Source organism: Diceros bicornis, chromosome 6, assembly GCF_020826845.1.
Source record: "Diceros bicornis minor isolate mBicDic1 chromosome 6, mDicBic1.mat.cur, whole genome shotgun sequence".
In the NCBI taxonomy this organism is placed as follows: Eukaryota; Metazoa; Chordata; class Mammalia; order Perissodactyla; family Rhinocerotidae; genus Diceros; species Diceros bicornis.
The window spans coordinates 80,551,241-80,574,244 of NC_080745.1; the positions used below are offsets into that span (position 1 = coordinate 80,551,241).

At 45.3% G+C, this 23,004-nt stretch overlaps 1 long non-coding RNA gene across 1 annotated transcript in view; it reads right to left on the reverse strand.

Moving 5' to 3' along the window:
* Positions 1 to 718: 718 nt before the first annotated feature.
* The window catches only part of LOC131406827 (uncharacterized), a 29,997-nt gene continuing 7,711 nt past the window's right edge, over positions 719 to 23,004 (reverse strand). The window contains exon 2 of the long non-coding RNA XR_009220357.1: positions 719 to 1,798. This is a non-coding gene — a long non-coding RNA (uncharacterized LOC131406827). The remainder of the gene's footprint in view (positions 1,799 to 23,004) is intronic.

Consider the following 23,004-nt stretch of genomic DNA (forward strand, 5'->3'; position numbering starts at 1 on the left):
GAGTGTGCTTCCCTGCAGCCTCACTGCTGGTGGATATTATCAATTATTTCAAATTATGTTAATGTGATGAGTGCAAAACTAATCTCTTTGTTGATTTATGTTCCCTTTGATTACAGGAAGTTGAGCATTGCATGTGCGACATACATGGAATCTGTCATATACCCCAATATCCACACCCAGAATGTTCCTGTGTCCAGTCCCCATGGCCCCAGGGGTGTGGAGAGGGAGGAATCGCCTCCTTGGGCTTCCATAGCGGGAGGGGGGATCTGCCTTTCCCCATGACAACTTGCAACTTGGGGAGAAGGATGCTGTGCCCTGAAAGGTCAGCTAGGGTCAGGAGGAATGGGATTGGGATGCTGTGCAGAACGAACAATGACAAATGTCCACAACCAACCTTCTTACGTTCCTGCCTGTTTCCTCATCTGTGGGTCAATGGATAAGCCCTTGGCCCATTTTCATCTTAGGTTATTTGCCTTTTGTCTTATTGATTTGTAGACACACATATACTGCATGCTGCCTGTCCCAGATTCCTCTGCCATTAGGGCAGCTGAATTTCTGGGGGCGTAGCAAGACCACCACTCTTCCTTTCTGTTTCTGCCCAGAAAAGTGCAGTCTCCCCAATATGATTGGCTTCTATCAGGGCTGCTGCCAGTCCTGCAGGACCTCTGAGCAGATTAGAAAAAGGGGCTTCTTCCCCAAGAAACGCCACTTCTGTCTGTTGTGCAAGTGTTATACTGATTTTATTAGAATAGACACTTTATTGCAATCCAGAGAAATGGAATAAATATACAAATCTACCATGTCCAAGAAGTGATCAGGACCCCTTTGGTAGGGGTGCCTGATGCAGAGCACAACCTGCCCAACTGTATGGGGTGACCCTGCTCCTAGCTTCTGGACAGCCTCTTCACGGTACACAGTCTCCGTCTGCATCCTCTGGCTGAAGCCTGGTGTGAGTAACTGGGCTCCAGTCCTGGCCTCTCCACCACCACCTTGCTGGACCTCAGACTCGTCAAACATCTTTTTCACCCTCCACGGCATCTGTTCTGTCTTTTTCCCGAATGAGGTTTAAAGGACATATTGCCTGTGGGAAGCCTTTGAAGGTCAAAAGGTACCTCGTAGAGGTGTTATTAGTACTATGGAAGCACATTAAAGTTGACGCGATCTAACCACATTCACCGAATTTTCTTTACAGGCTGGTGGTTCTGTGCTCCTTCGGCCACCTGTTGGGAGTGCACCATGCCTGGGCTGTGGCTGCCCTTGGAGGGGACACCCCAGGGGCACACCCAGGATTCCTTGGCTTCAGTGGTGCTGTATCTCGTGCCATCTGGACTTGCTTTACACAGTCACAAAGAAGCTTCTGCGCCCAGCCAATTTTCTGTACTCCACGTGTTTGGGGGCCAGACCCCAAGTGGACACTCCCAAGAGTTGTCCTCTTCTTCCTCCTTGGCCTCAGCACTGAGGCTGCGCTGTGGGTCTCTGCAGAGGCTGCAGCGGTGAGGGATAGAGATGAAGGCTTGCTGGTCCCTCGCGCCAGCACCCCTAGCAAGAATGACATATACAGTCCAGGGATCCCAGGGCTCCAGGGTCCGCCGAGATTCTTCTGCGGATTCCTGTGCATCTTTGCAATTTCTAAGAGTCTCTTGCAATGGTGGAGTCACTCCCAACAAGGGCACTTGGGCTACCTGACACTCCACATTCCTTTGCAGTGATCTGGAATGACATCGGCTGGACACGGTGAGGCCGATTCCCTCCTGGTGGCCAGAAGCTGCCAAAATGGCAGGACTGCAGCTAGAACTGACTTTTTAAAATAGAAAAGCAATTAGTACAGAATAAATGCATTTGCTTGGTAGACAAACAACTTTCAAAGTGTAGAACTGTAGGGAGGAGCAAAATAATTGAAAGAGTTCTTGGGGGCAGGAAAGCCCTTACTTTATTTAATAAATACCTTTGAACAGCCCCTGTGCACCCGGCCCTGTGCTTGGGGCTGGGGACAGTGACACTCAAGAAGAGAAGGTCCCTGCTCCCATGGCACTGATGTGCTTGCTGTGGGAGACAGTAAATAGGGAAACAAAAGTGACTTTCCTTAGGTACTTAATAAATGATAGTTATTAATTTAAATGTCTCACAATAGGGGATTGGTTTAATATATTTTAATACATCCACACTGAACTATTTTATGGCCATTATAAACATGAATTTTGAAGAATATATAATGACAAAGAAAAGTGCTCATGGTTCATTTATTTATTCAACAAACATTAGTTGAGCATCTACTCCATGCCAGGCTCTCTCTTGGGCTCTGGAGACAGAGCAGGGAGCATCAGAGGCAAGCTTGGACAGGCTCCCTGCTGTTTTGGAACTTATATTCTATTTGGGGAGACAGTTAACAAGCAAGTGGAAAAATACCCTGACAGGAAAAGGGGAGATGGAGACAACAAACAGGGTGACACAGTAGAGACTGCCTGGGAGAGGGGAGGGGGCTGCTGAAGCCTGGGTGGTCAGGGAGGGCCTCTTGGAGGAGGCAACCCGGAACTAAGAACTAACCAAGAGGTGGCCAGTAGGCAAAAATGAGGAAGCCCTGCATTTGACCATCTTTCAAGGGGCAAGGTGAGGATGAGGAAGCACCACACATGCCTTGGTTTGGCAGGTCAGAACTTCATGGAAACTTTAGGACAGCTAGCCTTTCTTTAGTGCCACAGATGGGGAGACTGAGGTGATGTGGCTTGTTTTGGAAGTTGGTGGCAAAGCCAGGATAGAACCTTGGGTCTGGGCTCTCTGGACAGTGCTCTTCCCACACTGTGTACCACGCTGGCTCTCAGTAAATGTCCCTCCTATGTGCTTTTACGGTCCTAGGGCCATACGAAGGATGTGTCTCTCCATCAGGGAGGTCTCAAGGATTTCTGAGTCCTACAATGTGCGTGGTGCTATGCCCAGAGCCATGAAGAGCATAACAGACCAAGCCACGAGGGATCCACACCCACACAGGACAACAAGCAGCTACACCAGAGAGCACGGATGTGGACACAGCATCCTGAGGTGCTGCCAACAGGCAGCAAGTTGAAGGGATTCCCAGGAGAGGTCACTGTGGCCGGGCTGGGAGATTGAACTCTCATTTACTCACAGACAACTTCTCAACCCCCATTTCATGGGCCCCCAGCCCCTGGCATGGGGACCAGGGAGGGGAGGAGGTCTTCTGCCTGGCACCCCGGGTTGTGGATGTCCCAGACCTTCAACGAAGCCCAGCCCATCCATGCAGCCACAGGAATGGTATGGGACCAGCCTGACCCCTGCTCATTTCTGTTCCTTTTTGCTCTGCCACCCCCCGCTGGCTTTGATCTCAGTCCCACTGAGCTTGGACCGGCTCTGACGTCTCCTGCCGTGATGCCCCAGGCTGGGTCTCGGCTCACAGAGACTCCTCTCTCTGTATCACAGCCTGCATCTGGCCTCCTGCCTGCCGGGCTGTGGCAGCGGGATCCCTCAGGACCCAGGGGGAGGTAACAAAGGAAAAAGGTAACTTTGGGCCAGATTAGGGAGGGTTTTGTAGGCCAAGGGCAGCTAGGCAGATGCACTCTGATGGTGATGGGAGCCACGCATCCCTGGGCATCTGAGTGGCCTGTAAGACATAACGGGGAGGTTGTAGGTAGTGGTCAGGCGTTCAGGCTCCGGGTGGGAAGATCTGTTCAGACTCCAGTCTAAGCCGCTTCCTCCCTGGGTAACCACGGCCAAGTTCCTTAACTGTGTGCCTCGGTTTGCTCATCTGTAAAATGGAGATAATAAGAGGAGCCACTTCATAGGGTTGTTATGAAGATTAAATGAGGAAATGCACATGAAAGTGCCTGGCTCTCTATAGTCACTGTGAACTGTAGCTGTCACTGATGCTCACGACTCAGCTGACTTTGGGAGGAGCCAGAGCCCGCCCTTTGGGAGCACAGCTGCAACGTTTTCAGAGCCTCTTTCCTGCCCTTTGTATGAGAGGAGCCTAACTTCCCCCTTCTTGCATCCATGTTCTCCTTCCTCTTCTGGCCCCCGGCCCAGGTGGGATCTAAGGATCTATGAGGGACTGCCACAGCTTCTTCCTTTGTCTTCCTTTGTCTTCCTGCTCCCAGCCTCTTTCTGCTCTGGCTTCTTCTGCTCACAGCTGCCCAGGAGATCTCTCAGCCCTGCTCAAAGTCCTCAATGGCTCCCAGAGACTGCAGAGGAAGTAGCAACCTCCTCAGCCTTTAAGACCCTTGGTAATCTGACCTTTTCTTAACTTTTAAGCCTTACGTAGATCTGGGAAGTTTAAGCTTGAGTTTGAATTTGAGCTCCACTGAAAATCATATAACCTTTATGCACCTTGATTTTCTTATCCATAAAGTGGAACTAATTATACCTGTCGTATCAGCTTCACAAGGATGTTTGAGGATCAGATGAGTGGGAATGTGTACACCATTCTCAACCTGGAAAGCAACTCACTGTCTTTGCACCAGAGTGAGTTCCTTTCTCTGGGCCTTTGTTCACCGCATTCCCCCCATCTGGAGTGCCTTGTCACCCTCAGTTCCTATTGTCCAAATGGGTACATCATTCAGAGCCCAGGGCAAACACCATGTCCTCTGTGAAGCTGCCCTCTTCGCCCTGCCTGAAATGAGCTCTTCCTCTCACATTTCCTACATCATGTGCTCACACCCTCTCAAATGCATGGGATGGCCTCACTTAATACTTGTCCTCCTGTATCTGCCTTATCTCCTTAGACTGTGAGCTCCTGGAGGGCAAGACTATACCTAAATCAGCTCTGGTTTTTCATAGCACCTCATACCTTCCCACTCCCCCACAATAGGTGTTTCATGAGCACAATTGATGAATACGGTGGGTGGGTGACTGTGTGGATGAATGAATGAATTTGGGTAGAGTTTTGGTACACTGAAGCCAAAGAGATGGGCCCAATCCCCTGTGGGGCCTGTTTTATGGCCCTAGATGATTTTGTCTAACTAGGACAATTCCCATACATGGCCCAAATTTTCACAAATAGAATGGACCCAGCATGCCTATACAGGAAGGGCTTAGTGGCAGAAATCTGATTGGAAGTTGGGGAAGGGCTTGTCTAGAAGCCATGTTACGCAGAGCATATACATGTATAATATACTATATTATATATATACACACATATATGAGGATGAGTGTGGATAAGTCAGTGTAATACCTCACTGAGTGTGGATAAGTCAGTGTAATACCTCTCCAAAAGGGCCTTCCTGGGAGAGGGTGGGGGAAGAGTGGGGTTGCATGGGAGTTGGGGAAGTGGCTCCTGGTGACCTGAATTCTTTTCCACACACAGGAGCACCTGATTTATTACCAGGGACTGAAACACACGAGAGAACAAACGGCCCGGGGACATTCGTGACCCAGCTGCTCCCTCTCCATATTGAGCCAAGGCCCCGCACTCGCAGCTGTGCTCAGAGCTGCCGTCTACGTCTTTGCGTGAGCCCCTCCTCGACGACCCCCCCCCATTGTTTTATTCTGGGGCCACACATTCCTCAGGCAATGCTGAATCCTAAGTATTTTAATGCCTGATACCTATCTCCGTATGGATTTTTGTTTTATCATCAGGCCACTGGAAAGTTTTTTGCTATCTCTTTGAAACAGATGTCAGAAAAGCTTCCAGCACAGATCAAGGGCAGGTTAAGGCCTTTGAGATGGGTCTGAATGTCCCTCTAACATGGTTCAATCTAATACCCAAACATACCTCGAGTCATTACCCTGTTTCTATAAGAAGCTCTGAACCATATGTTCGGGAACTAATTAAGCATACAAATCAAGCCCTGGGATCAGGTGGAGCTCTGTTTAAATATCTTAACCTTTTATGATTATCTTAATTTAGAGAAAATTCAAAACACATTCAGAAGTCTTAGAAAACGAACCAACTAGGAATTGACTGGCCGGTTTCTTTTCTTGATGTTGGGATCATTTCTTTACAAGCCCAGCCCGGATTCCTGGGGAAATCCTCTGTTCTCACAACTTCCTGGGAAATGTAGACGTCTGTGGGCCCGGGAAGCTCAGAAGGGGCCACGCCTGACTTTACCCTCCACCAGCAGCTTCTCCCAGCCTGAACCCCCACCGTTCCCCACCTCCCGCCCAGATGTCTCCTGTTTGCCAGAAGGAAGGGGGAGGAAAGAGTGGACTCTGAACTCGGAAGTTTTATCTTCTTTTTTAATAAGGTAAGTGAGGATGAAATGAGTTGGTGTGAAATATTCTTGCAGCCCATGTTTTGTGGGGAGGGTTCAGGACACGGGCTGAGATGTAAACGGCGTAGATCTGGCTGCAGGTGGCTGAGAGAGAAGGCGAGAGCATGAAGGCTACCCTTTTTTTCAATTCCAAGTTGATTCTGCTGGCGGGGAGTAGGGGCTGGGGTGGTCAGTGGGTCTCTGTCTTCTCACCTACCTCAGATAAAGGAGATGCTTGATCTGTAAGGCATGTTTAAAATGTATATACTTACCAAATCTGACTGACTTGTAACAAGGTCTTACAGTCTTTTAGCTGCTCAGTCAATCCATCTTTATTGAGCACCTATTGTACGCCACGTTCTGTTCCAGGCACTGGGGATTCAGAGAGCCAGAAAGACATAGTCTTTACAAGGATATTAAACCACCTCTGACACAGGGGCCTAGTTAGTGTACCAAGACCAGACTGAGTCTCAAAAACTCTCTTTCTTAATGTTCTTAGGATCATTAAACCTTTAAGGTTTCCAGATAAAATACAGGATGCCTAGTTACATTTTAATTTCAGATAAATAACAGATACTTGTTTACTCTAAGTTTGTCCCAAATATTGCATGGAACATATTTATACTAAATAATTGTTATTTATCTGAAGCTCAAATTTAACTGGGTATCCTGTATTTTTATTTGATAAATCTTGCAAGCCTACTTTAGAAAAAAGAAGGAGGTAGTGTCTCAATCTTGGATGTTAAATACTAAATTTGGAGGAAGGCAACCAGAAAACAACCTTGTACCAGGCCCCTTTACCTATGTTATTTCATTTAGACTTCACCACCGCTCCATGCAGTAGTTTCTATTATCATCCCCATTTTGCCTATGAGTAGACAGAAGCTCAGAGAGGTTAAGTGACTTGCCCAAGATCACCCAGCTGGACTTCTAGCCCAGCTCTGCTGAACTTCAAAGCCTGGGGGGGCTCTTTCCACAGCACCCCAGTGCCAAGCTCTCCAAAGATGGTTATTTTCTCAGAGTTCTTATTTTCCTAGCTTGCCCTAGCTTCTCTCAACTTCTTCCCCTTTTATCCACAAACATTCAAGGAGAGATTCACTCCCGTCAGATCCATGTCACTGCTATAATGAAAACCACCGCCCAAGCCCATGAAGGACGAGATCTGTTGAACCCTAATGAGAATGGTTCCGATTATGCAAAAAGCAACCTCATGGTTATTCTAATGTTACAAGTAAATATAAAACATTTAGAAATACTTGGCTTGGGCTGTTTTTTTCAAGTACAGATGTCTGACTCCCTGCCAGTTTATTATTAAAAATGCTACAGTGGTTTGGGTACAAAGATTGCTGTAAAAATAAAAGCTGATGCTCTCTGAGTGCTCGTTTTGACTTGGTGGGGAAAATCGGTGATGGTGAGGCTGGGGCAGCTGGTGGCTAATGGCGGCTCTAAAGTGGGTGCCCCAACATCCACAGCTCTGTCACTGCCCCGCTTAAAGGAGCTTCCCTTTGCACTCCCAGCCCCATCTGCTCCCTTTCGCTCTCGCTTACTGGCTTCTTTCAACTCACCCCCACTTGCACTTGCTGTGTCCTCTGCGTGCTGTTTCTCCCCCAGCTCTTCATCCCGCTGGCTCCTTCTCAGCCTCCATCCTTCAGGCCTTCTCTGCCTGCTTCTCTGACATGGTTGTCTTCCTCTTGCCTCCCATCACTCTTTAGCACGGCACTCGGCACCCTTGTTTCTCTTATAACTCTCTGAAAGGATCTTGTGAATTTTTTTGTCTTTCCTACCAGAGTGTAAACCCCATGCAGACAGGGACCCTGTCTGTTTTGTTTACACACATAGAGCAATGTTAAGTCACATAGTAGTTGCTCAATAAATGTTGAATGAACAAACGAATGGATTTACCAAAGCACCTGGCAGTCTTTATTACGTAGTCCCCTTGGGGTCCTTGGACCGGAAGGAAAAGAGCAGCTTCTATAAATTTTAATCAATTCATGGAAAATACTGAAACTTGGGAGAATCTTCAACCTCTGTGAGCAATGGTTTTGAGACTAGTAGGAATTTCCAGGACAATGCTCTAAACCTCAGCAATGGAAAACACTTTAATTTGCTATGGCACTTGCCTATGTATAGAAGAAGTGTAAAAGAGATAGAAGACTGAGGGGATTCAAATGCACCAATGTAAGTACTGTCACCCTAATAATCTTCCTATCCCAGATAAAGGTGTTGTTGTGACCAGAACGGTTTTGGGGGGGTGGAAGGGGAAGCACTTTCTGTTGGCTTTGCTCCTTAGCTCGGCATTCAAGGCTCCACACACTTGCTTCAATCTCCCTTCCCCGATTTCTTCTCACACGTCCCTTTATGCAGCCTGTGTTCAGTGGGTCCTGAATTGTTGGTCATGTCCCCACTCCCTGCAAACTTTCCTAGCCTGCCCCTTTTCTCTTGCCGTGCCCTTAACCTAGCATGCCCTTCCCCTATCTGTGCAGATCCAAAGCCCTCTCACTGTTTGGGGCCTAGTTCCATGATCATCTTCTTCTCAACCTTTTATTACATCCACCCTTACCGGGCAGTGACCTCTCCCTCCTCTGAACTCCATAGGTATGTTTTTCTTTTCCTCAATATGTTCTACTTGATATCACGCCTGATTTCCAGCTCCTTGAGGACAGGAACTGTGCCTCATTTCCGTGTCCTCCGCTGCCCCGAGCACAGTCATTTTTGTGATAAAGGAGGTTATGACATCTCCTGGGCACACACAGCCTCCAGCCATTAGCTCTGGGCCAGAAAGGGGCAGTGTTAGGAAGCTATGGCTGATCAGAGTCCATAACTTTACCTTCCTCTTTGCCTAAACGTGTGGAAGAAGTGATGTGACTTCTGGAATGGGCAATCTAAACCAGTGTCTACAGGACTGCACGTGTCCAGACGAAAGGTCCAGAAAACAAACTGAACTTTCCCTTTTCCATTGAGATGTTTTCCTATTGGGTGGCCAAAAGCCTGAAACAGCTGAATTCCTGGGCGCTCTACAAACCTCTCCCATTCCCAACTTTCCCAAATGTTTTATTCCAAAACTCTGTCCAAATAAAAAATCCCTGAAGAAACTGAAGTGCTAACACTGAACACATGAGTCCGAGAACTAGAGATCCGAGGGGAAACAGACACCCTGTTTTTGCCAGGTAAATGTTGTCAAATATAAGAACATGCAAATATATTTATCTCAAGTGGGTTGTAAACAGAATACGCCTCTCACACGGGGTCCAAATTCACTTGCAAAAAGATAGCAACCGGTTTTGGAGAATCTCACACATATTAAGCCAAGGATCCTCCCTTTCTGCATGATCCAGGAGATTTGGAAATGTTCTGTGAGCAATGTGGTTTTAAAATGAAGCCCAGGACAAGCTTTTGATCTATATAGGAGAGTATGTGAGCACATGCAATGCTACAGAATCGGCAGGCGAAATTGAAACACTCCTCTCACGTACAAGATCTGGATTTATTATTTGGCTTTGGGATACACACATCTTTTGAGTTTTCTACATAGATGACACATGGAGAGGTGAGGTAGGCGTCCCGTGATCTTTGTCAGGCTAACACTCAAGTGTGGCCTTGGCAGCTTTGAGACCATTGTCATATTTTCAACAAGCGATCACTGTTAGAGAGTGAACTAGTAAAAACGTTTCCCTGAACTAATCGTGGATAGCAACAGGAGGAAACACTCCATCACTGGAAAGTGACACTAATGTATTCTATTAGATTTGCTTATCATGTTAAAGAGCATATTAAAAGGAAATGTTTGGAAAAGGGATGCCATAATGTGGTATGATGGATTGAGAATTCCTAATTTGGAAAAAATGTGCTAAGACAACATGATTGATGTGAGTGACCTACTTTATTTTATAAGAAAGTATGAGTTGCCTCGGGCTCATTGGTACACATATTTGGAAAAAGTTGTTTTTTTTCCACATTAAGTTTTTATTAACAATTTCAAAAGAGCAGAAACACCACAGAAGGATATAAGTTGCGACTTGTCAATGCAGATGTGTCTGTAGTCATTTGCTGCTGAGAAAAACTTATCTCCTTGCTGGAAGGGTTTCTGAATTAGAAGTTTCTTGCCAAGTGAACACCTAATGGGGAGAAATATGACACCTTTTTCACTGATAAAAAATGACAGTGAAGGGGCGATTTTTATTTAAAGCACAAATAGATCTTCTGCTACTTGTAGGTAGTGATCTCCTAGACTGAATAAAATTTCATGGAGCCCCCTGGCTACCTTCCTGCTTCAGAGAGCAGATGATCGAGGCTGAGTTAACCATTTTGTTTCTACTTAAGAAGCTGGAGCCCAGAGCTGAGGCTCCTCATCATCCAATGAAGCTGCTCCGTCTGGAAGTGGGGCACTCTTGGGTTTATCCCAGGAAACAGAAGGAAAGGTGGAGGCTCCAACAGAGGGTTGGTGGCTGAGAAAATACTCTGTTACTATTAAAACGATGTTGCCAGTGAGTTTAAGAACTTAAGAAATGATTATGGTATAATGTTTACTGAAGAAAGGGGGATACCAAGAGGAACTATGTATTAAAAAGCAGAGAAGGGAGAATAACTTGGCACAAGCTTTCTGACGGGCGATTTATCCGTTCGTTGCCAAAGCCTTAGATTTCTGCATGCCTTTGGCCCAGAAATTCTGCTCCTAGAAATTTCTCCTAAAGAAATAATCATGAATATTCACAAAGATTTAGGTAATAAGTTGTCCACTATAGATTTATAATATTACAAGATGGACTCAACTAAATGTCTGAAGTTAGGGGATTGTTTAAATAAACTCAAACATTTAATGCAGCTCTTAAAATAATGTAGAATAATAATGTGGAAAAAAGGTTTATAATATTTTATTAAGTAGGAAAAGTGGATTACAAAACATTATGCACGCTATGATGCTATTTGAACAATTCTATGTACATGTCTACTTAATTCTTAGACATATATATATGTCTAACTTTGGTAGATATATGTATAATGTTATATATATTATGATACTATTTTAAGTATATATATGTGTGTATGTATATGTATACATGTGTGTATGTATACATATGTGTATGTATGTATACATGTGTATATATGTATATAATATATATTTTTTTGGAAAGAGATTCATCAAAATGTTAAGACTGACTTTTTCTAAAGAGTAGATTTTACAGGCACTGTTTGTTTCTTTCTTTTTGTATGTTTTCATTTTCTAGACATGTTTTATGTTGGCAATAAGTAAAGCAGTTATTAAATGGAAAATCCAAGAGATGCAACTGATTACTTAATAGAAAAAATAAGAGAGTTCGCCAGGATTCCAAGACACAAACTAAATAGTTCTCTCATATAATAGTAATAACAAGTTGAAAATATAAAATGTAAAGTCATTCCATTCATGATAGCAAAAACAAAGCAAAACAAAGCATAAATCACCCACAAAACTGAAAATACGATGACACTAATTTGTGCAAGAAATGTCTGAGACCTGTTTAGAAGCAAATATTGAAGTACATCAAAGAAAATCTAAATAAAGTAAATTGCTGCATTTCTGCTTGGGATGACTAAATATTGTGAAGATCTAAATTCTCCCCCAAATTGGTTTATAAATTTTATGCAATTTCAATAAAATTTCTGACTAAAAGAACTGATAAGTTGATTCTAAATATTATCCAGGAGAATAGGTAATTTTTATAAAAGAAGAAAAACGAGAGGAGGCTTGCCTGGTTGGCTTTTAAAAGATATCACAAAGTCAGAGTAATTAAGCGGTATGATAATGTTGTAGGAATATCAAATAGATTAATGAATAAAACAGAATGTAGAATAGAATAAAACAGGTTAATGGAATAAAATGTATATATGGGGATCTAGTATGTGATAAAGATTGTTATTTCCTGCTAGTGGAAAAAGTCTAGATTGTTCCATAAACAGAATTGGAATAATTAGTTATTCATTTGGAGGGGGGAAAAAGTGGGTTTTCACCTCATGCCACATTCACAGAAAAAAAATTCCAAATGTATTAAAGATGCACACATTTTTAAAAATTATAAAAGCTGCAAAAGAAACTAAAGAATAATAATTCCATAATCTTGAGAATGAGAAAGGCCTTTCTTGAAAAGCAATAAACCTCAGAATCCTTCAAGGAAAAAAACTAACAATTTTACCTGTATAAGTATTTAAATCGTTGGTATGGAAAACACACACTATAAACAGACGACAAACTAGGGAAAAAATGTAACTTGCATGACAAGCAATTGATAAAGAGCTTTACTATATAAAGTGCTGTTTTAAGATAAGAAAAAGACCATCATTCCAATGGAAAAATTGAGAAGCTTTTTACAAAAGAAATACAAATAGCCACTAACACACGAAAAAAAGATGCTCAATATCATTAATAATCAAACAGTTTAAAATTGGAAGAAAACAATATTTTCACTCATCACTATCGAAGTTTTAAAAAGGAATGATAATATTCAACGTATTGAGGATGTGGAGAAATACATATATTTTATTTTGCGAGGAAGATCAGCCCTGAGCTAACATCCATGCTAATCCTCCTCTTTTTGCTGAGGAATAGTGGCCCTTGGCTAACATCTGTGCCCATCTTCCTCCACTTTACATGGGACGCCGCCACAGCGTGGCCTGACAAGTGGAGCGTTGGTGCGCACCCGGGATCCGAACCTGGGCCGCCAGCAGCAGAGCGCACGCACTTAACTGCTACGCCACCGGGCCGGCGCCGAGAAATATTTTTGATACAGTAATTTCATTTCAGAGAATTTACCCTGTGGAAATAGTGACAAAATGGTCCAACAGATGCTGGAATACTGTGCAGTTGGTTGAAGGAATGAGGTGGACTCATACAATGAGAGGCAAGTCCAAGAGAAGGCTGTATCTTTGTGATCCCAATTTCTGTTTGAGAAGCATAGGTAGCTATTAGTATATCGAGAGAAGATTTTATAGCAGACTGTCAATGGTGGTAGGATGGGGAGGCACCTTCACTGGCTTTTTCCACATTTACACTTTTTATAATCATGTGTCACTTTTACAATAAAAAACAAAGCACATCTGTCAGCTGTGCCCAGAGAAATGAGGTGACTTGCCCAAGGTTGACAGCATGTGAGGACCAGAGATTCTGGTTTTCCTGATGCCCAGGCTCCGGCTGCCCCCAAAGAGTCACTTCTTTCTGCTAAGGAGCCCACCGACCTAGGCAGAGCCTCTCCCCCAAAGGAGCCCATAAGTCTTCTGAAAATGCCACTTGCTGCCACCTCTCAGGTTGTGACCACCCCATGTGCCAGCACTCTTGGCTCGGAGGCGCTCCCATACAAGGCATTGGTTTAATGGGTTTCAGGGTGCGGCCTGAACCCACAGCAGTGATGGGGCCTCCCCAGTCCCCTCTCCAGGGGCTGCTTGGCCAGTGTCAGTGCCCGCTTGCCCACTTGCCTCGTAAGGGAAATCTTGCAGGAGAATCTGCTCACAAGTGGTGAGCAGGCCAAGGATTCCTTCTGCCCCTCCCATTACTGCTCCTGCACTCACGACACTGAGAAACCTCACACAGCTGCGTGGCAAAGGGTCTTCCCAGTGGGTGGAGGATGAAGAGGGGGAAAGCAGGAAGATGCATCGCTTCAGAGTGCACAACAACATCAGCTTGTATTTTAAAGTGCTTTATAATTTACTTTTCCATTTGATCTCCAGAATCATCTCCTAAAGGGAGGAGAACCAGCATGATGGTTATTATTCCCATTTTACAGAAGAAAGAACTGAGGCTCAGAGGTTGAGCCATTTACCTGGTCACGCAGCTAGAAGGTGTGGAGAGAGGACGAGAGGTTGGGTCAGCTTGGCCCTAATTCTCTGCTCCTGCCACACTGCCCTCACTCTTCTGGGAGAACACCCACCTACCCTCAGCCCGTGGGAGCAAGTTCCTCTTGCTCAAGATTGGCCTTGATCAAGGGCACTGTGGAGTTTTCCGCACAGTCGAGAATGACTTCTGACCTCTAGCTCCTGACTCAGTGTCTAGGATGCCTGGGCCTCCTTCAGCAGCTTTCTGCTGCTTGCCTTCTAAGACTGGTTGGGCTCATCCTCTGGGGGCCCTGGAGAAGGGCACAGACCTAAGGGTTCTCTGACGGAGGGTATTGTCCTGCCCAAGAAAGGCGTCTAACCACTAAACCCTGGTCTGTAAGCCCTACGTTTGATTGATTCACATTTGTGCTCCCACAGTCTAGCAAAGTGCCTGGCATATGGCAGGCTCAAGAGAAGTTTGCTGAATCAGTGGATTGGCTATAAATATCCTGGGTCCCAATTTCAGTCTTTCTAGAGCTCACCCTGACCTCAGGCTATCCCTGTCCCCACTCTGAGACTCTTCTTTCCCTACTGTAACATGGGTGTGGGTTAGTCTCTAGGACCTGAAGCCACCTACCATGGCTAGGGGCTCTACCAGCTTTATTTTCAGAACAAAGGGGCTGGAGGAACAGAGGCCAACTTTATCCAAGAGATTTAGAGCCAGAGACTGCAGAGAAATGGAGAAGGATCTCCAAACTCCTATTCTGAGTCCACCTTTCTAGCAGTTTCACCAACTTTAACATCCCCAAGAATTTGACTTAAGCTTTCTGCTTCTCTGTTTGCCCGCAGCACATGGTAGGCGCATGGGAACAAATGTACTCTCCTCTTGTAACAACTTGCCATAGTCGAAATCACAAGTTTAAGGCTGGAAATGACGTTGCAACCCATACAGTCCAACTCTCTCCATTGGAGACCCAGAAGCAGCAAAGATTTGCCCAAGGTCACAGAGAGAGAGACAATGGAAGATATTTGGGCAGGATGCATGAGCTGGTTTTCAGAGATCAGCCAAAGCTAAGGCCAGCTCACTTGGCTTGGTTTGAGAACCAGGGGCACCATGTTGGGAGCCACCCATCACATACCAGAACCCCACCATGGGCTCTAGGCAGAGCTCAGTTACTGCTGGGAAAGGCATGATGCTCCCATAATGAAGTCATATCTATTGCAAAGATCCTTGAGGCTACTTAACTGTGAAATAATTACATATGCTTCAGAACTGGGAGATCAAGGACTTCTATCCAACAGCCCACGATGCTCTTAAAAAAGGTTTCACTATAAACTGCTGGTGGGGTGGGGAGAGGCAAGATTTCCGAGCCAGGACACCGTGTTTTAATTCCACCTTTTATGTTTTGGCACCATCTCATCTATGTGTATATATCTCTCTATAGACATATTAAAACAACATTAAAGGAGATTAAAAGAGTAGCAATTGTCATCCTCAATTATATTGCTATAACTCAATTAATTATACCCACATGCATGTGTCTCCTTGTTTAATTACACAAGCAACACATGAATGCACTCTATTGTCAGAAATTAAACAATCAAGAAGTATACATTGTAGTCAGTAAAAGGGCCCCATTCCACACCATCCCTCACCAGTTCCCCTCTCCTCTCCTGAAGTAACACAATGATCAATTGTGTATCTTTCCAGAGCTTTTCTCTGAGATTACATTTAAGTATTCACATGTCACTATATATTAGCATGTGAACAAAACACACACAAACAGGTAGTGTTTATTTTAAACACTAATGGGATCATATGAGGTGTTTTTCTGGAACTTGCTTTTTCCCTCCCTTACAGGTCTTGGAGATCTTTCTATAATATACATACAGACAGCTACTTCCATCTTTTTAATTGCTATACAGTTTTTGGTAGTATGGAAGCATCATAGTTTTTTTTTTTTTTTTAACAAGTCTCCCGTTAAGGGACACTTATATTGTTTCCAACTTCTCAGCATTCCAAACAGTGACTATATAGCTTTGTTCAGCCTTAAGCTTTCTGCCTTTCACGTGCCTGATGAGTCTTTTCACTCATGTCAGCAGACTGTCCTACTGGGGAATGTCAGCTCCATGAGGGCAGGGAGTTTTTCTGTTTTCATTTCTGGCTATGTCTCCAGTGCTCAGAACAGTGCCTGCTCAGCAGAAATGCACAATGAAAACTTGTTGAATGAAAAATTGACCAGCAAGGGGAGGACATAGCTGAAAATCATTTTGACAATTAATGCTTGTCTAATGCCTGCACTTTACAAAAGCATTTTTACTCCCTAATCGAATTCTGTCCTCAGAACAATTGTGTGTGGTCAGTAGATCCTGCACTGTTATTACCCCCGACTTACTGATGAGAACAGCATCAGGAGGAAAAAATATAGGAGATTTTACATCTGGGCACATTAAATAATAGTTCTCCAGTTCCCCAACTAGTCTTTGAGGGCAAGGACCATAATGCACTAAATTAGCCTGTTCTTTACAGGTCAATTGTAAATTTCCTTATAACTGGTGAATAGACAATATTGGTTGAAGGAATAAACGATCCCCCAATACTGTAAATATGTGACTTTAAGTAGTCCCGTACTTCTGAGGGCACAGGGCCTCCCAACTCTACTCTGTTTTCGAGACAGCAACCAAGCTGTCCTGAGCCAGTGTCACCCTCTGGTGGCCCGTGTGGGGATGGCCTTTTCTTTCTTCCCCAGTGGTAGGAGTTATGCTTTTTCCTCCCTCACAACTGGGTCAAATCTACCTCTGACCATCCTTCTCCTCGGTTTACATACCTTCGAAATTTTCTGTCCTTTTCCCTTTTCTCAGTTGCAAGTCTTGCCCACCTTCACTGCCTTCAAATAATTTGAAAGTCAAAAACAGCCAACCAACCCCAGCCGTGTCTGAGAAGTCAAAGTATAATGCTCTGACAGCAGTGAAAAGGCATTGGGAAGGAGAATCAGATTAGGGCCACTGCCCTTCGAAGCACCCCATGACCCCTTAGAGTCTGTCTCCGGGTCTTCACCTAATTTCTTATCTCATCAACTCTCCCTGCTTCAGAATGTGTTTCCCTTGCCACCTAGTATTCACTTCTATTTTTCTGTTTTGTTTAATTATGACCACCTCTATCACAACACCTATAAGATTTTATGGCACTTACTTATTGACAAGGTAGTCTTCCTCTACTAGACAGTGAGCTGCTTGAGGGAAGATATCATGAGATTTTTCATTTTTGAATCCCAAATGCCAACCTAGTGCCTGGCAGATAGTACATATGTTTTTGGAAAAAAAAAAAAAAAAGGATGTTGCTTTCTTCCCATTTTTTTCGTGGCACGCAACCACTATAACTCAATACTCTTATGTTCCTACCAAGCTTAAAATTCTATATTTTATGAGTAGGCATTTAATAGATTTTTTGGGGGGAGAAACTTGGAACCTTGACTACCATTTATAACATTGTTTCCATGAGGGACAACATTCTGAGTCCCAGACCATGACTGAGGAAGAAACTTTTGGAACATAATCTATTTGAAGGTTAAGGCCTTCTAGCTCCCTTCCTGGCTCAAGCACAGATTTTCGTTAGGCTCCAAGGGGCCCCCACCTCTATCAGGAAATGCAGTGCCTCGCTACCGACATGGCAGACTAACAGCATCAAAGAAGAGAGAGTCTGGTAGATGGCGGCCCCAGCGGGATCTTAAGATTGCATTACCTTTTTAAGCCTTTAGCCTCCTTAGATTTAACTGCAGGCTCGCAAAGGGGGGATGCTGGGAGAGGTTGGTGTATGGGAGGACCAAGCCTGGAATCCCTATCGGCAAAGCTCAGGTACCCCGTGTGTGGCTTGTCTCAACTCAGCATCTCATGCTTTTTAGCCCAGTCGTTTTCTTCTTCTCTGCTTCCTCAGTTTGGTCTTTTGCTATAATATTTGTCCAAGATTCTTTCCTTTCTTTCCTTTGAGGTATAAAAATTTATGGTAATATACATAGGTCATAAGTTCAATGAGTTTTGGCAATTGTATACATCCATACTACTATTGCCCAAATCAAGACAAAACATTTTTAGCACCCCAGAAAGTTCCCTTGTGCCTCCTTGCAGTCAACACCCTCCCAGAGGCAACCATGGTCTGAATTCTATATCCAGTTACGAACTTCATGTAAACAGAATCACACAGCATGTTTCTTTCCTTTTTTGATTTACTAGAACAACAATAATGAAAATGTGTGGACATAAATTTTTTTTCATTTCCAAGGTGTCAAAAGTTATCATCTCCAAATGTTTGACAGTGGTGGCCTCTGGCTAGGAAGAATTTAAGTGATTGTTACTTTCTTCTATACATATTCTGGTCTAATATAAAGATATACATATGATTTTATAATAATGAGAAAGAATAAAGCTTTTTCATGGGATGGCAGGACATGACTCTTGTGGAGAGTGAAAAAATGAGGTTCAGAATGAGCATGGGGATGGAGTCCTGGCCGTCCAAAGGCTGAGAGCACCCTTCCCTGGCAAGGCTCCTGCTAGTGGCAGGGGACTTGGTACATCATCTCAGGGTCAGAGCCCCCTTGAGCTATTTCCTATCTAGATTCTTGGTTATCCCGTTGGCTATGGAACGATTTGACCTAGGGATTCCTCCAACCTCAAACCCTTCCCTTTGGATCTTCGCAAAGAGAAAACGTTGTTTATGCAAGGGTTAAAAATACTATTAAAGTCATGAAAAAACACACACACACACATAATTTTAAACTCTTGATCACACATTTAAGTATTAGTGATGCAAGTATGCCAAATGGTAATAGAGCAAAACATATAACTGTAGGTAAAATCTATACACTACGGTCTCTGAATATCTTGTGAGCACAGAGAAGGGGCAACTCCTTCTTCTGAGTTTCCTTGATGGTCCTGCAACACAGTTGGGTACGTAACATGGAGAAAGAATGAGTATGAGAGGCATAAATGAACACAAAGTTTTGAATCCTGAAATAATATTTGCAGGAACACTTAAAACAGAGAAAACAACCTAGCAATTTCACAACAGAACGCAAGGCCTAACTCCATTGGTTAAGTGTTCCCATATGTGCTATCTATAGAGCTGGGAGGCTTGGAATGGGCCGGCCCGGACTAGTGCCAGGGCTCTGCACACACTGGGCACTGAACAAGTTGTTCAACCTCACAGCTGTGTCTGCCTTTCTATCTGGGGTAATAATGGCAGAATCCACCTCCCTGGATTGGTGGGAGCAGTGACTGAAGTGGGGTGTGAGAAGCTCTTTGTAAACCACACATGCTACCCACGTATTATTTTCTGTTTCGGACCTGGAATAAATACCCTGGAGAGAATGTGGGATCCAGGCTCTTTATCCTATGGTCGTTAACTTTTTGGGGGACTCAGAGCACAGTGTTTTTTTTTTTCCTCACCTTGTGGTGTGTGTGTATTTTTCCTTACTGGAGAAAAAGTGGTATTTATATAGGAAATAAGAGATGGGGTCAGGGAAGCTGTTGAAGTCAGGCAGACCTGAGTTGGAATCCAAACTCCTTCATTGACTAGCTGTGTGTGTGTGAGCGTGGGCAACCTCTTAACATTTCAGAGCCTCAGCTTTCTCATCTGGAAAGGGGAATAGACTTGGAATACTTCAACGGATTGCTGGAAGGACTGGAGGAGATAGAGCCTGTAACAGGCACTTAGCATAGTGTCTGTACAGGTGCTATCAGTGATGGAAATGGACTGTCTCTCATGCAAGATGCCCTGGTGGCAAATGAGCAATGAAATAGGCCCTATCTTGTTCTCCGCACACCCTGAGCAGGTGTTCCTTAAACCAGGATCACGGGGGCTCAGAGCAAGGGGCGAAATATGGAAGTCTGATGCTTATGCAATTAGAATCAAGTTTTCCACCATTCTGGGCATGGGCAAGATGGATCACCTGGATGGAGAAAATACTACAGCTGGGCCAGATGTGCCGAAGCCCATCTGGGGGGAATCCACGTCCACATGGTTGGCACTGTGATCCACTCTTCATTTGGAAGGCTTGGCATCCTGTGGGTGTTCAGATACTGGATACTGCAGCCATTGGGGAGGGGGAGGAGGAGGGGGGCCCTTGTTTTATTTTTAGCAACTTGAAGAGGTTCTCCCACTTCCCCGACCCCAGGTCATCTTAGCTGATACCCCGGAGCCATATCAGGGACAGAGCAGGGAGGACACAGCCTCCACTCTTCGAGGACCACAAAAACCTTTCCCCAAGGCTGGGGATTGGACCAATCAGAGTCAGAGTTTTGCTGGAAGTGGGGAGCCCCAGCCTCCTGGTCAGATTTTAGGTAAGTTTCACCGTTTTGTTCCACAAGATGCTCACCGGGTAGCCATTTTGGGGGCGGTGCTTTTAGGAATCCACAGCCCACCGTACCCTGGCGATCTCGGCCTCCTCCTGCCCCTTCGCTAGGTCTTCCTCGCCCTCACCCCCACCCCGACCCCAATTTCTCTTCCCGACTCCCAGGCCTCGGAAGTAGCCACCTCCTGTTTATCCTATTTCTCTCTTCTGATGCTTTAGTCGGCCTTATCTGATTTCGATCTTTTAAATTTTTTTTCTTTCTCTTTTTCCCTCCATAAACTGGGTCTCTTGTGCGGTCCCTACCTTTTAAAGAGGCGATAACGTGCAGACATCTGAAATCCCGACTTTATTTTCCTCGGGCCCACCTGGTCCCTGCCCTCCTGCGGGAGCTCCCGACTGCCTGCTTATTTTAGCTCTTAATCGATATTAGAAGCGGACTGTAGTTGAGACCACCTGATCTGCAAGCGCTCCAAGCCACGGACAGCTTTTCCTAGCGCGGGGTCGCGAGGGCGGCGGGGGGCTGGAGCAGGGACCTGCGTGAGCCGGGCGCACCGCCGTGCGCCCGCGACAGCGCCGAGGCCGAGCCTCAGTCCGCGTCTGCAGCCCAGAACCCGGGGTGAAAGGCCGCCGCTGCTCTCTCAGACGCCCCAGCTGAGCATATGCTGCACTCCCCAATTTCATTTTTAATTCATGACATCAGTTTAGGGACCATCGGAGCCTCTAAACAGCCTCGCTCAAAACCAAAAAAAAACACCACAACGCAAGTGAAGACAGGAGGCGGCCGCCGGGTCCAGAACGTTGGCTCCTCTGTCCCCAGGGACTGGGCATTTGGAAAGCTACTTTCTAGAGGGGACCTGCTGTCCGTTATGGCAGAGTTACCCTGTCCCACCTTTCCCTGGAGCCGAAATTGGACCCCAGGGTATTTGTTATAAAGACATAGCTGGTGTCAAAGTGGTTTCTATTAGGACTTTATAACATGACATTAAAACGATCAAATATGTACTTGCAGGGAGATTAAAGGCTCCCCAAATACTTTTACACACACAGGTAAAATAAATATATGTACATGTACACATACACCCAGAGCTGTATACAACATACAATATTATATGTAATGTATAATAAAATATATTATACGTTAAGTAATATAATGATAATGTAATACAGGAACTAGATGTTAAATATATGCTAAACAGTAGTATATAAGATAAAACTATATAATATATATGTTAATATATAATACAAACAGACCATATATGTAAAATATACTATAGATCGCATATATTAAACAGAATGTCCTCCTCTGAAACGTCCAAGGTGCTAGAAGCTTGGTATCAAGGGGTTCCAGCTCAGTACTGGGCGCCTGAGAGGAAGGAGGGATGCGCACAACGGTTCCCCGGTGGTTGGTGCCGCCACCCCAGTCCTTGCCCCATCCCAATTCCCCACACGCCCACGTGTCTTGGGGTGGACGTAAAGATTTCAAACTACCAGCTCCTTATTGGACTAATGAGTTAACAGATTATCTCTTACAGAGGTCAGACTCCAATGCGGTGGGGGCACAAATTTCATAAATGAGACCCAAAAGGATCCTTCCCCACGTTCCCTGCCAGCCCCGAGCGTACGGCGCTTGGTCCAGCGAGCGTAAACCGAAGTGTTCTGTCTCAGACACGTAAGACAATTTAAAGTGCCATTTTTCCAACGCAAGCATTTAGAGGCAATTTGGAAATTGAAACGAATCTTTATATGCAAGACTTGAACGTTCCAGAGGGCCTTTAAAGCTGCGGTTAGAAAGGCAGTTAAAAAACCCGCGGATGGGCTGCAAGGAGGCGGTTCAAAGCAAAGCAAAATGTACAGATAGAAATTTGATATTAACCGCTCACTCACAAGTAATGCAGCTTAATGATAATTGCTGCGTATGTTTACTCTTCTTATGCTGGGGAAATAGGAGAAACACTCTGACAGAGCAGTTACCCTAAAGAGTTACGTCGTTTAAAAGGGGAAAATATCTCAGCGGCCGCTGTTGGCTTACTGGCAAACTAAAACAGTGTGTATGGGAATTAGCTTTTCTCCAGAGTTACCTGGAAACGGAACCTCAAAATCAACTGTCTGAAAGATGGGGGTGTGTGTTAAACAAGGGCTGTTTTCGATGGGAACGCGCAGTGCCCCTTCTTAGAGAGGCCTCTGGAGCTTGAGACCCTCTCCCGACCCCCGGCTCCCGGTCGGAGGCCCGGGCGCACGCCGCGGAGAGCGCTGGCTGCCGGGGCCGTCCGCGGCTCCGGGGCGCGCCGCCGCGCGAGCAGCTTTTATTTGCAATCTCTTTAACTCTCTATTTCTGATTCTCTTTCCTTGGAGCGCCCTGCCGCGGAGTGTTAGACAAGCCCTGTCGTCTGTGGGCTCTCACCTCAGAGTCAATATTATCTCAGATGGGCACAATAGACTGGAATGAAAAGCTAATATTGAACCAATGAGGTCCCTGCCCGCGCCGCCGCGATGCCACCTTTTGTTGCGCAGTCCCCGGCGAGGCGCCGGCGGCCGGGCTAAGCGGAGGGCGGCTGCGGTCCGGCCTCTCTGGGTCCCGCCGGGGGCGGGGGGAGACAGGCCGGACCCAGCGCGGAGGCCTCAAAGGCCCAACCGGGCTTCAGCCGCCGGCAGGCCCCTGGAAGTCCCCTAGGACCCCA